The sequence below is a fragment of the Gossypium arboreum genome, chromosome 11 (genome assembly GCF_025698485.1).
Source record: "Gossypium arboreum isolate Shixiya-1 chromosome 11, ASM2569848v2, whole genome shotgun sequence".
NCBI classification, from domain to species: Eukaryota; Viridiplantae; Streptophyta; class Magnoliopsida; order Malvales; family Malvaceae; genus Gossypium; species Gossypium arboreum.
The window spans coordinates 9,063,877-9,079,548 of record NC_069080.1 but is presented as its reverse complement, the minus strand read 5'-3'; positions in this window follow the sequence as shown (position 1 = coordinate 9,079,548).

Genomic DNA, 15,672 nt, shown 5'->3' with positions numbered 1-15,672 from the left:
AATTTCCATAAATTAAAGGTACGTGCCCAATGCTGTTTTAAAGAAAAGCTAAATGTGAGGAGGGAAAAAAGGGATGACGCCTCATTAGCTTCACCTCTTTTACATTAAAATATTATTTTTAAAATTAATTATTTTATTTATTTTTATTAAAATATTATTGTTTAAGTTGGTATCACTTAACACATTCACAACACTTAATTTTATGGTAGAAAACATTCTATTTTCACAATTAATATACAAACTATCCCATGTTCCTAATTAAATTTTTCTGTATTATTTTGATAAAAAAAACTCGAAAGTTATGGTTCTTTTATTATGTTTGGTATGGCTCAAAAGTTTAAGTATGCTTTTAAAATTAAATTTTGACATGAGAAATCAATTTTAGTATAAAAATATTCTTTTTTCATATTAATAAAATTTGTTATATACTAATAAATTTTAAAATATTAAAAATTAAATAAATAAAGAAAAATTTAAAGTCAAGCCAATATTTTGTACGCTTTCATGATTTTGGGTATACTTTTATAATTTTGGTATCTAAAAAAATTGTATGTTTCGAAATTAAATTTTATCTTGAGAAATCAATATTTGGTATAAAAATATTGTTTTTGCATACTAAAAAATTATTATATATACTAATAAAATTAAAAATATTGAAAAATAAATAAACTAAACAAAAATTTTGAAGATAAAACAATATTTTGTACATTGATGAGAATCGTGGAGATAGTTTTGGATCAATGATCCGTGCTAAGGTCGAATAAATGCAAGTTAAAATTATATTATACTTGTAAGAAGATTCGAGTCAAATAGAAAAGTCCAAAGGAGATGAATTCACGCGCAAGTTCATTTCATTTCCGGTTTGCAAGAGCATAGAAGATTCCTTTAAATTTATTTAATTGTAATGCTTTCATTGAGGTAGAATCCATGAATTAAGATGTTAGTACTTGAATGAATAAGCATTTAATGCAAGCATGAATTTCCTAATTATGCATGTATTTAGGGTTAGATGAATGTCTTTAATCAATACATGTAGTTAACCTTTAATTAATCTATGCTTTTAAGGGAATGTCCCAAGTTCTTATAACTATCATTTCAAAGTAATGAAACAACATATTTTAATGTTGTAATCTTTAGAATTTACATATTGCAATTCTTATCCGCTTTTACCTAAACAAGTTTGTTTATTTGGCGGGGAGTTACCCCGTTATTATCACTCTACCTGGGCGTGACGAATTAACTTAATTGTTTTTATTTAATGTAATTTTTTTCTTATAAATATTAAGCAGTTTTCTTTTTTTGTTTTGAGTGGCAATTGTCTTCGAGCAATTCTTCCGATTTTCATACGTGGGCTTATATACTTCTTCATAATTTTTGTACATATTTCCCGTATTTTCTTAAAATTTTTGGTATTCTCTTGTACTTTTTAAAAACATATAAAAAATTATGATGCCAAAACCTAATTTTGAAAACATACTAAAAATTATGACAGATTATTATAAATTATATGAGTTCAAAAATTATGAAAAATATAAAAAAAATGTTGTTAACTTGTAACATGTTGAATTACTTAAAACTTTTTATAACATTTTTAAGCTTATTATATTTATTTTTATAATAAAATCATTTTATTAGGAAATAAGTAATATCCGGTGTTTTTACTTAAATATTATACAAATAAATTATTTGCTTAAATAATATGTATTTAAATTATTTATCAAAATAATATGAAATTCATAGTATTTTACTAAATTTAACACCAAATTGTCTGTAACACCCCTAACCAGTATTCGTCGTCGAAACAGGGTTTCGGAGCATTACTAGAATTTGCAGATCACTAAAAAAAATTCAATTAAATACTTACCGATTCAACGCATCATATAAATAAATATATTACCATTCAATCAACAGCTTGACACTTGTATAAGCATCAAACATCAACATTGTTAGTATACTAGTACATATTTCATATAAATTCAACATTGGTATACTTATTTTCTCGACGTGTCACACTTGAGTTTAATAATTGTCTTTACTTACATAATTTCCTTGTATCAACATATCAAAGATAAACATATATGTATATGTCACGAGACATATTATTCTCTCACTGTTTCTTCATAATCTTCATAAGCATATATCATTCATTTCGTTATATCATTATTTCATGCACCATAATTTCCATATATCTTATGTATATTTATTTCGGTAATAGTTCATATTAAAATTAACATAAATTAAATTCCATGTACCTATACTTATTTCATTTATCTATCTTCTTAATTATTTCATTCAACTATTTTGTACATATATTTCCATATGACCAATTCTTGTAAACATTTCACAAAACAATTTCATATAACCATTCATCATCTGATACATATTATCTGAATACCAATTGTTCACCTGATGTGTAGCACCCCAAACCCGGCCCAGAAGTTATGGCAGGATCCGGCATGCCACATCAAAAACGTTAAAAAAAATTTCCATTCTAAGTCCAGAAAATCGTACTTGACGTTCAAAAGATTAATTCATTAAGGGTTAAAGTGAATAGAAGCTGTGCACCAGGTAGGAAACCGGAAAAGAGGTGGTGAGTCCATCGGACTGCTTAAGTACCAAGCTCCCTTCGAATCCAATCCTAGACATGCATACCGCCATTGCCACACTTTAACGTCATGGATATTTCTAGGAAACCGATTTGATTAAGTCATTTTTAGGAAAAGTGATTAATTTTGGAAAATACTTTTATTGCGGAAGCTTTGCTTGTTGTCGTGTTATTTTGAAATCAACTGTTGTTTTTGAAAACGCCCTAAAAGCTATCCAATTTCAACAGTTAAAATAAATATTATCTATCTTAATAAAACATATAAAACCATCAAAAATAAATAAGCGGCCTTATTACATTTAAAAGCTCAAAACCTCAAACGTAATTAAAAGGATGTCCAGTTCATCGAAGAAAATCAAACTTTCGAGCGGTGGCCACTCAAATTCCCTCACGACTCCAAGCCCACTATGGTTGGGGATTTCTGCGTGGATGAAAATAAAAGGGATGAGTTTGGGGAAACTCGGTGTGTAAGGAAAACCCTTCAAAGCCCAAGTCACTCAAGCCTATTGGGCCTAAGCCTATTCGGTAATAGTGGTCTGGGCGAGCCCTTTTCAGATTACAATAAACGGGCCTTAGCCCTTATTCAGATAACGATGATGGCCCATAGGCCCATTTCAAAATACATGCAACATCAATAACATATGCAAGCCCATTTGGGTAATAGTGGTCTTGGGCGAGCCCTTTTCAGATTATAATAAACCGGGCCTTAGCCCTTATTCAGATAATGAGATGGCCCATAGGCCCATTTCAAAATACATGCAACATCAAGAAACATATGCAAGCCCATTTGGGAGACTACTCAACCCACCAACCACTATACTCCACCGTACCAGCCATACACTCCATGTGGGGAATAGCTCAACCCACCCAAATTAACACTCCACAGCTTGACCTTGCTGCTCAGTTAACAGTAAATTGAGGCAAAGCCTCCAGTACGTGGACAAGCCACTTTCAGTACTTCCTCCGTCAATATCCCAGTCCCATGCATCAGATAATAACAACATGGCATGCAGTAAATAACAACAGTCAAACATGCATTTAGGTCAATTTAACCCGAGGGGTATTTCGGTAATTAATCTCCTAGGGTTAAAACTGTAAATTTTCCACTTTTAAAGGTATTTCAGTAATTTATCTATTTTAGGGTTTTTAATGCATTTTCTTACTTTTCACGTACTAACAGAATCACGTACCGAGGGTTCTTACCGAATTGGGCTCGTTGGCCCATCATTCCAATTTTGGCCCATTAAGCCCAAAAATATCGAGGGCACAGAAATCATGCACTTTACAGTCCAAATTTTGCAGCTTACCAAAAACATTAATCGATTTATCTCACGAGCATTCGCACACTCGCAAATCTACAAAATACCGGCTTTTGGCATTTCGGCTTTTCGACTTTTGCCGATCCAGACTAAGAAAGAGGGTGTTAGTTACACACCTGTTTGCGACGATATGCTGACGAGATCCACACACGAACCGCCTACAATTGGATTACTAACACGTTAATCTAACTATTCAAATACAAACTACTTATTAACCCCTTACAATATTCGGCCAACCACACCTACAGATCATAGTAAGCTTATAAGAAATCAATAAGTAACCCATTAACAAATTTTTGTCAATATTTACCACATAATCATAATTTCACTGCAAGCTGTCTTCTTGAGCAACAGTCACTAAATCATTTATAACTGGAACTACGAAACTCCAAACCAAGTTCCGTTAATTTTCCCTGAAAATACACTCATATATCTTATATCCATAAAATTTTCAGAATTTTTAGTTTATCCAATCAATACCAGATTTTTCTCAAAGTTTCCCATGTTTCACTGTTTGACTAATCTGACCACTCTTCATTACGAATCAAATTTCTCATTGTACAGAATTTAAAATATGTTCTTGTTTATTTCATTAGAAACTAGACTCAATAAGCTTTAATTACATAATTTATTCAGCTTCTAATTCATCTCCCACAATTTATGGTGATTTTCCAAAGTCACGTTACTGCTGCTGTCCCAAGCAGATTTATTACCAAATCACTCTTTCACACCTAACTTGCATGCTTGTTATTTAAACATGTATATCACCAATCAATCATCACATATCTATGATTTTACTTAAGTATAATCTCCATTTCATCATTTTAAAGCACAACATGTTAGCTGATTTTTCCTTTAACATCTAAGGCACATGCATGCTCATTTGTTTGGCTCAACTTCACATATCTTCCATTTTTCATCAAAAGAACATGAAACAACAACCATTTCCTTCATTTTAATTCATGACCAAATGCTCACAACACAACTAAAAATCAAAATATACTTCAAGAGTTAAGGTAGAATCAAGAAGAACTCATGAACCTCAAAATAGAAGCAAGGTACCAAGAACTTACCTTCAATTTTCCTCCTCCTAATGACCAAATACTCAAGAGCTTTCTCCTCTCTTTTCTCTTCTCTAACTTTCAGCTATGATGAACAAAGATGGACAAAACTTTGTTCTTTTCACCCCTTTTTCTTTTAATAAAATTTCATATTTCATCCATTTAATTCTTTAATACAAAAGACATGAAATTCTTATCATGAAACATTTACCTAAACCATTATCATGAAACATTTACCTAACCCATTATCATGGAATATTTACCTAATCCATTATCATGGAACATTTACCTAACCCATTATCAATTTGTACCATAAATTATGGATATCAAGTACTCATATTGTCTACAACAACATGATGGCTAGCCACTTCATGTAAAATGGAAGGTTTATCATGCAAATCCTTCTATTTTGCACTCCTATTTATTTGGCCACTTCAATTTAGCCTATAGCATTTTCAAACATTTTCACATAGGTCCTATTTCATAATTTCACTCACAAATGACAAAATCAAAGCATGAAATTTTGTCAACATTCACAGAATTCCCGAAAATTAGGGCGTTACAACTCTACCCTCCTTAAAGAAATTTCGTCCTCGAAGTTTACCTAATCCAAATAGATGAGGGTATTGCTGTTGCATCGTCTCTTCTGGCTCCCAAACTCAGAAGTTCCTCCTTCCTTAACTTGTTGAAAACGAGCGACCAAAGACTCATCGTTCAACTGTTTTTCCTTAATCTGATCCACCCAGGTTGGCCTCACTTGCAACTCAGCCAACAGACTTCCATCATCATACAGACTCAGACGAGCAAACATTACTCTCAGATCAGATACAGCTCTACGATTTAGAGCATCGGCTACCACATTAGCCTTGCTTGGGTGATACTCGATTGTACAGTCATAATCCTTAAGCAACTCGATCCATCTCCTTTGCCTAAGGTTCAGCTCCTTCTGAGTCAACAAATACTTAAGGCTCTTATGGTCAGTGTATACAATACACCTTTCTCCGTACAAGTAATGTCTCCAAATCTTAAGTGCAAATATCACTGTTGCCAACTCTAAATCATGAGTCAAATAGTTTCCCTTATGAGGCTTAAGCTATCGTGATGCATATGCAACCACCTTACCCTCTTGCATTAACACGCAGCCCAAACCCACGTGTGATACATCACTGTACACAGTAAAATCATTCCCAGACTCCGACTGAATTAACACAAGTGCTTCAGTCAGAACTTTCTTCAACTTCTCAAAAGCTTCCTGCTATTTCTTAGTCCATGCAAACGGTACTCCTTTCCTTATGTGTTTTGTCAAAGGTGCTGCCATCACAGAAAAACCTTCCACAAACCTTCTGTAGTATCATGCCAGTCCTAAAAAACTCCGTATTTCTGACACTGACCTAGGCGGCTTCCACTCCAAAATCGCTTCAATTTTCCGAGGGTCCACCTTAATCCCCTCAGCAGAGACCACATGTCCTAAAAAGGTTACCTCCTTCAACCAAAATTCACACTTGCTGAACTTCGCAAAGAGTTCCTTCTCCCTTAATACTGCAACACTATACGGAGATACTCATCATGTTTCGTTTCATTTTCAGAATATACCAGGATATCGTCAATAAAGACGACTACAAACTGATCCAAAAATGGTTGGAACACACGATTCATCAGATCCATAAACGCTGCGGGCGTTCGTTAGTCCAAATGGCATAACCGAAACTCGTAATGACCATACCGAGTCACGAATGTCGTCTTTTGGATATTTGCCTCCTTAAACCTTAACTGATGATATCCAGATCGAAGGTCGATCTTGGAAAATACAGAAGCTCCTCTAAGTTGGTCGAATAGATCGTCAATCCTTGGTAGTGGATACTTATTCTTAATCGTCAGTTTGTTCAACTGGCGATAATCAATGCTCATCCGCATCGTATCATCCTTCTTTTTCACGAATAGCACTGGTGCTCTCCATGGAGACACGCTTGGCCTAATGAAGCCCCTATCCAACAACTCTTGAATTTGAGCCTTTAACTCCACTAACTCCTTCGGTGCCATCCTATACGGTGCGATGGACATGGCGCCGTTCCAGGCAACAAGTCTATTCCAAACTCAACTTTTCGATTCGGAGGCAATCCTGGAAGCTCCTCTGAAAAAACATCTTGGAACTCCTTTACGGTCCTAACCTTATCCACTGTCAGTCCCTCCTCTTCCGACTGACTTACAAATACCAATTAGGCCTCACAACCTTTCCGAATCCACTTTTCGGCTCTTAATGCCGACACCACATTGGACAAATAATCCCTTCGCTCACCTATCACCATAACCTCCTCATCCTTTGTGGTCCTTAACACCATTCGTTTAGCAAGACAATCCGAGTCGCTTTATGCTTAACAAGCCACCCATTCCCAAAATGAGATCAAACTCTCCGAACGGTAACTCCATCGATCTCCAGGAAAATCTTACCTTGAGTTTCTAAGGGTACATCCCTATACGCTTTGTCTACCCTAACCGAAAGTGACCTAAAGGACTTAGTACATATACCCCACTCACAATCTCCTCGGAGCGTCTAAGTTGTCCATAATCCGTTCTGTGGCCTCCAACCAATATTTCGCCACATTCGGGCTATACCGACACGCCCCTAACGATCTCCGCTAGTTAGCGAGTCATTCGTCGATCCTCGAATTTCGTTGCGAACTTGTCCCAGTAACCCTTTCCGAACACGAAGCATTGCACGTGACAGGACATCATCCTCGACACGCATGATCATGAGACTCTACCTCATTGCCGGTGGTACGGTGCATCCACCGCCGGCATATGTCTCGAAGACGAAGATCTCGCTCGAGCACTTCCTCGGCTCCGTCCACGGCCTCTTGTACTCATATCGTATTATCTTAATTACGAATTTTTATACATCAATTAATATTCCAGTGTTTATTACAGATGTTTTATGAATCAGATAGATATTCAGAGTTTGTTTTCGCAGAATCGAAGTCTAGCTACAATTTCAGTCTCTTATAAAATTTTTCTATGGTTTCAGTATCATCCTATCTAGAATATCCTAGCAGGATTTTAGTACAGACAGATAATTTAGGAAAATATTCAGAAAAATTCAGAATACTTACAGACTTGAGCCGGAGATTCGGAATGCCACCTTCTAAAGATCTAAATTTTGAAAATCGAGTTTTTCGTATTCTTTATAAAATTTTCGCTTTCGAAAATCTTTGTTTTTGTAAACCCATTACACAGCTGAGTTGTTGCAACCTAGGCTCTGATACCACTAAATGTAGCACCCCAAACCCGGCCCAGAAGTTATGGCAGGATCCGGCATGCCACATCAAAAACGTTAAAAAAAAATTTCCATTCTAAGTCCAGAAAATCGTACTTGACGTTCAAAAGATTAATTCATTAAGGGTTAAAGTGAATGGAAGTCATGCACCGGTAGGAAACCGGAAAAGAGGTGGTGAGTCCATCGGACTCCTTAAGTACCAAGCTCCTTCGGATCCAATCCTGACATGCATACCGCCATTGCCACACTTTAACGTCATGGATATTTCTAGAAACTGATTTGATTAAGTCATTTTAGGAAAAGTGATTAATTTTGGAAAATACTTTTATTATGGAAGCTTTGCTTGTTGTCGTGTTATTTTGAAATCAACTGTTGTTTTTGAAAACGCGCCTAAAGCTATCCAATTTCAACAGTTAAAATAAATATTATCTATCTTAATAAAACATATAAAACCATCAAAAATAAATAAGCGGCCTTATTACATTTAAAAGCCCAAAACCTCAAACGTAATTAAAAGGATGTCCAGTTCACCGAAGAAAATCAAACTTTCGAGCGGGTGGCCACTCAATTCCCTCACGACTCCAAGCCCACTATGGTTGGGGATTTCTGCGTGGATGAAAATAAAAGGGATGAGTTTGGGGAAACTCGTGTGTAAGGAAAACCCTTCAAAGCCCAAGTCACTCAAGCCTATTGGGCCTAAGCCTATTCGGTAATAGTGGTCTGGGCGAGCCCTTTTCAGATTACAATAAACGGGCCTTAGCCCTTATTCAGATAACGATATGGCCCATAGGCCCATTTCAAAATACATGCAACATCAATAACATATGCAAGCCCATTTGGGTAATAGTGGTCTTGGGCGAGCCCTTTTCAGATTACAATAAAGCGGGCCTTAGCCCTTATTCAGATAATAAGATGGCCCATAGGCCCATTTCAAAATACATGCAACATCGGTAAACATATGCAAGCCCATTTGGGAGACTACTCAACCCACCAACCACTATACTCCACCGTACCAGCCATACACTCCATGTGGGAATAGCTCAATCCACCCACCCAACACTCCACGATTGCGACCTTGCTCGCTTATCGATAATTGAGGCAAAGCCTCCAAGACGTGGACAAGTCACTTTCAAGATTCCTCCGTCAATATCCCATCCCATGCATCGATAATAACAACATGGCATGCGATAAATAACAACATCAAACATGCATTTAGGTCAATTTAACCTAGGGGTATTTGGTAATTAATCTCGTAGGGTTAAAACTGTAAATTTTCCACTTTTAAAGGTATTTCAGTAATTTATCTATTTTAGGGTTTTTAATGCATTTTCTTACTTTTCACGTACTAACGAATCACGTCGAGGGTTCTTACAAATTGGGCCGTTGGCCCATCATTCCAATTTTGGCCCATTAAGCCCAAAAATATCGAGGCACGAAATCATGCACTTTACGGTCCAAAATTTGCAGCTTACCAAAAACATTAATCGATTTATCTCACGAGCATTCGCACACTCGCAAATCTACAAAATACCGGTTTTCGGCATTTCGGCATTTCGACTTTTACCGATCCAGACTAAGAAAGAGGGTGTTAGTTACACACCTGTTTGCGACGATATGCTGACGAGATCCACACACGAACCGCCTACAATTGGATTACTAACACGTTAATCTAACTATTCAAATACAAACTACGTATTAACCCCTTACAATATTCGGCCAACCACACCTACAGATCATAGTAAGCTTATAAGAAATCAATAAGCAACCCATTAACAAATTTTTGTCAATGTTTACCACATAATCATAATTTCACTGCAAGCTGTCTTCTTGAGCAACAGTCACTAAATCATTTATAACTAGAGCTACGAAACTCCAAACCAAGTTCCGTTAATTTTCCCTGAAAATACACTCATATATCTTATATCCATAAAATTTTCAGAATTTTTGGTTTATCCAATCAATATCAGATTTTTCTCAAAGTTTCCCATGTTTCACTGTTTGACTAATCTGACCACTCTTTATTACGAATCAAATTTCTCATTGTACAGAATTTAAAATATGTTCTTGTTTATTTCATTAGAAACTAGACTCAATAAGCTTTAATTACATAATTTATTCAGCTTCTAATTCATCTCCCACAATTTATGGTGATTTTCCAAAGTCACGTTACTGCTGCTGTCCCAAGCAGATTTATTACCAAATCACTCTTTCACACCTAACTTGCATGCTTGTTATTTAAACATGTATATCACCAATCAATCATCACATATCTATGATTTTACTTAAGTATAATCTCCATTTCATCATTTTAAAGCACAACATGTTAGCTGATTTTTCCTTTAACATCTAAGGCACATGCATGCTCATTTGTTTGGCTCAACTTCACATATCTTCCATTTTCATCAAAAGAACATGAAACAACAACCATTTCCTTCATTTTAATTCATGACTAAATGCTCACAACACAACTAAAAATCAAAATATACTTCAAGAGTTAAGGTAGAATCAAGAAGAACTCATGAACCTCAAAATAGAAGCAAGGTACCAAGAACTTACCTTCAATTTTCCTCCTCCTAATGACCAAATACTCAAGAGCTTTCTCCTCTCTTTCTCTTCTCTAACTTTCAGCTATGATGAACAAAGATGGACAAAACTTTGTTCTTTTCACCCTTTTCTTTTAATAAAACTTCATATTTCATCCATTTAATTTTTAATACAAAAGACATGAAATTCTTATCATGAAACATTTACCTAAACCATTATCATGAAACATTTACCTAACCCATTATCATGGAATATTTACCTAATCCATTATCATGGAACATTTACCTAACCCGTTATCAATTTGTATCAATTTGTACCATAAATTATGGATATCAAGTACTCATATTGTCTACAACAACATGATGGCTAGCCACTTCATGTAAAATGGAAGGTTTATCATGCAAATCCTCCTATTTTGCACTCCTATTTATTTGGCCACTTCAATTTAGCCTATAGCATTTTCAAACATTTTCACATAAGTCCTATTTCATAATTTCACTCACAAATGACAAAATCAAAGCATGAAATTTTGTCAACATTCACAGAATTCCCGAAAATTGGGGCGTTACATGATGTCATAGCATCTCCCATCCACGGTCTTATTTATCTTCGACATGATGCTATAGTGTCTTTCAACTATGGTCTTACTCATTCTCTATCAGGTTGCCATGGTATCTTTCAACCATGGTCTTGTTCATTTCATGTTACATTGCCATGGTATCTTTCAACCATGGTCTTATTCATTCCCGTCATGTTGCCATGGTATCTTTCAATCATGGTCTTATTCATTCCCGTCATGTTGCCATGGTATCTTTCAACCATGGTCTTATTCTTTTCATGTTACGTTGCCATGGTATCTTTCAACCATGGTCTTACACATTTCATATCATGTTGCCATAGTGTCTTTCAACTATGGTCTTACACATTTCATTTCAGAAAGCACACTCCCTGAACCTCATCCTTACAATGGGATTATCATCGAGCTAAATCCCAGAATATAAACTCATAGAGTATTGTCGGGATTACCGGTCGAGCTAAATCCTTGCAACGACAATTACTCTAATGAGCTTGATCTGAATTACCATCGAGGCTAAATTCAGACTCTAATTCGAATTACCCGTCCAGGCTAAATCCATTTTCCACATATTCTTCGGGAGGGCTATATCAGAATAGGATCACCCGTCCGGGCTCGATCCTTTTTACCGTCAATTCCTTTTCCAATGAGCCATCGAATTCCATTCCATTCAACTGGGATTTATTTTCAATTTATATCAAGTATTATCAATATTTCATCAATTATCATGAATTGAACATTCAAATCATATTTTCATCACATAACCACATATTTCAAGTATTTAAAAATACAATTCAAGTTACACAAATTTACCTCATTACTTGTTTGTTTTTATAATTTCATTAATCCGATATCCTTTCTTTTCTACGATCAAGTCTCTTATTTGAGTCGTCCGGATCTTTATAAATAAATTTAATCATTATTTTCATTCATTTCATATTCTAATGCATTTAATTAATGCTCTAGGAAAAATTATCATTTTGCCCCTAAACTTTTATTTAATGACGATTTCATCCTTAGAATCAGCAAAATAAAATTCTTGCAATTTAATCCTTATTTCCAGCTATTATTCTCATACATATTGATAATATCCCATGAATTCTATAAAATATCAGAATTTTCCATAATTTCAACACTTTTCAATTTAATCCCTAAAACATGTTTTTCCCCGATCTTGAACTAAATTAATAATTCATTCAATTTTTGTAATTTAAATAATAAAATAACCCATTTCACGCAATTTGGTCATTTCTGACATTTTTACAAAACTATCCATAAAGTTTTACTTTTATTCAATTTAGTCCCTAAGCCTAAAACATGCAAATTAGCCATTCTAGATGAATATTCATACATATTTTCCTCCTCCTCCTCTCCATTCCACATCCTTAAATTTATATAATATGCTTATACGTAACATTATCAATAATTTTACTATTTACTTATATGTATATTCAAAGTTGTCCATTTGAGTCATAGTCACTAAATTATTTATATCTTAAGCTAAAGAACTCCAAATTAAGATACAAAAATTTTATCTGAAACTAGACTCACTTATATTCTTACCATAAAATTTTCAGAATTTTTGGTTTAGCCAATTAGTATAGTTTATTCATTAAAGTCACCCTTTTTTGCTATCTGACAATTCCGACCCTTCTTCACTAAAAATTAATTATCTCCTTGTACATAATTTAAATAATGTTATCGTTTATTTCTATTGAAAATATACTCATTCAAAATTCTGATCATATAAATTTAATTCCCTAATTATTTTTCTCCAATTTTTGATGATTTTCCAAAGTCAGAACAGGGGAACCCGAATTCATTCTGACCTTGTCTCACAAAATTCATTATATCTCATGATTTCCAAATTCATTGCTTACATCGTTTCTTCTATGAGAAACTAGACTCAATAAGCTTCATATTTTTTTCATCTTCTAATTCGATTTATAAAATTTATGGTGATTTTTTAAAGTTAGTTTACTGCTGCTGTCTAATATTGTTTTAGTGCAATCTGTTTATTACCATTTTTCCCCTAAACTTTTAATAAATAACAATTCGTCCCTACTCAATTAGCCACTTAATTGAGCTGATTTTTCTCAATTAACACTTTATTCTATCACTTTAAACTACTTTACAACTTTTGGAAATCATAATTTCAGCACTAGGCTTTAATTCTACACATTTTCACAATTAGGTCCTAAAATCAATTTCCATCAATTTTACTTGAGAAAATTATCATATATCAAAATTCAATTCTATGTTTATTCATCATATTCTTCCGGCACTCATCCATAATAACTTTAAAAATTAGCCATGAAATAAAAAACTAATGAAATAGTAAGTTGGACCCAATTGTAAAAGTCCAAAAGCATAGAAATTTCAAGGAGAAAGCAAGAATTAAACTTACATGTAGCTAGAGAATGAAAACCAGCTTGAACCCTCTTCCATGGCTGTTTTTCAGCTGATGAAAATACAGAAAAATGAAGAGAATTCTAGATATTCCAATTTGGTCCCATTTTTATTTAGCTTATTTTGGCAATTTTTCAATTTTGCCCTCATTTCACCCTTTTCCTGATTTTTCTCAGCTATTTCCCTCCTTTGGGCTTATTTGCACTTTAGGTCCTTCCTCATTTGACGATTGAGCTATTTAATCCTTTTAGCAACTTTTACACCTTTTTCAATTTAGTCTTTTTTATTTAATTAACCACCCAAACATTAAAATTTTCTGACTAAAATTTAATACTACCTTATTGATACTCCATCAATATTTATAAAAATATTTACGGCTCGATTTATAAAATTGAGATCTCGATAATTGTTTTCTTCAATTTCTTGACTTAATTAATCTTTATAAAACACAAATTACTAATTTAAAAATCTCTCAAAAATCACATTTGACTCGTAATTATTAAATAAATAAATTAAAGAGTTTATTTTTCGAATTTAGTGGTCTCGAACCACTATTCTCGACATCATTGAAAGTCAGCTATTACATTGTCACCATTTATAGCGATTTGAGAATCCAAAAGGTAATTTTTTACCCAATTTTATTCCAATTGGTGGCAATTTAATATCTCAAAGTGGCGAAATAAGATAGTGGAAAAATCTTAAAAATTTTTCTCATTTTCTCCAAGTCGTTTGTTTTATATCTTTTATTTTGCCCAACAACGGTGCCAACTTCTGAGTTGGCTATCGCTTACCTTTTGTCCCTCCCATCAACCCTTTCTTTCTTTATTCTTCTCATTTATTATACATATCTTCTCTTTTTTCAGTTTACAGATTTATTTTTTGGGTATCTTTATTATCTTCACAAGTTGTGATAGTCAGATGACGATGTTTGTTATTTGCTAAAACTCCACCGACCACTAGTAATTTTTCTTTGAAAGTGGGTGACTTTTGTAAACTTCTTAATCTGTTTGAGAGTATTTCAAAATAATAAATGATTTCACAAGTTGATTTGAACTCATATTGTCTTAAGTTTTATATGTTTTTTTGTTTATTTTTTCATTATTTAATAAGTCTTCAGTTTTAGAAGGCTTTGTATGCTATTGTAGCACATTTTTTAGTCTCGCTTATACATATAATCTTAGTTTTACAAGTGATTTTAGGGATGATTTTGTTGGCGTCCTCTCTAGTTTGGTGAATGCTTGATTCTTTTGTCAATTTTAGCCCACCACTTTGGACCATCCGGGGCTGATTTCCTTATTGTATTAGGTGATTGCAATCACTCCAGATATGTCATGCTTTAGTTGTGACAAAACCAATTGTAAACATGTGATAATGTTCTATTGATACTTAAGCTAAAACCTTTATTATGTTGATGGAGTTTGTCATTCACCATTTACGACGAGTGTTTGTTATTTTTTTTCACTTGAATTATATGATTCCATTAATTAAATGAATTAATGAATTTATATTTCAAAAAAAAAATCTCAAAGTGACATATCAGACATTAGTTTGACAAGACATAAAATCTTTATCAGCTAAAGATCTCAAATCGTGATGATTTGAATATAAAAATCTTAATTATTATTCAAAAGATTTTAGTAAATAATTCAGGACCCATGTTATTTTAATAAATAAATGTTATTTTAAATTATTTTAGTAAAAATAACCGATCATATCCATATATTTTAAATATTTCATTTCATTATTAAAAAAATGCAAGCAAATTGGACTAGACCTCATAGAAAATCGATTTAAAACAAGACAATTTTAATACCTAAAGGCTATTGATTCAAACATCAAGATGCAAAGATGTACAGCTGATAAGCTTTCAAGTTTCAACGCAACCAAAA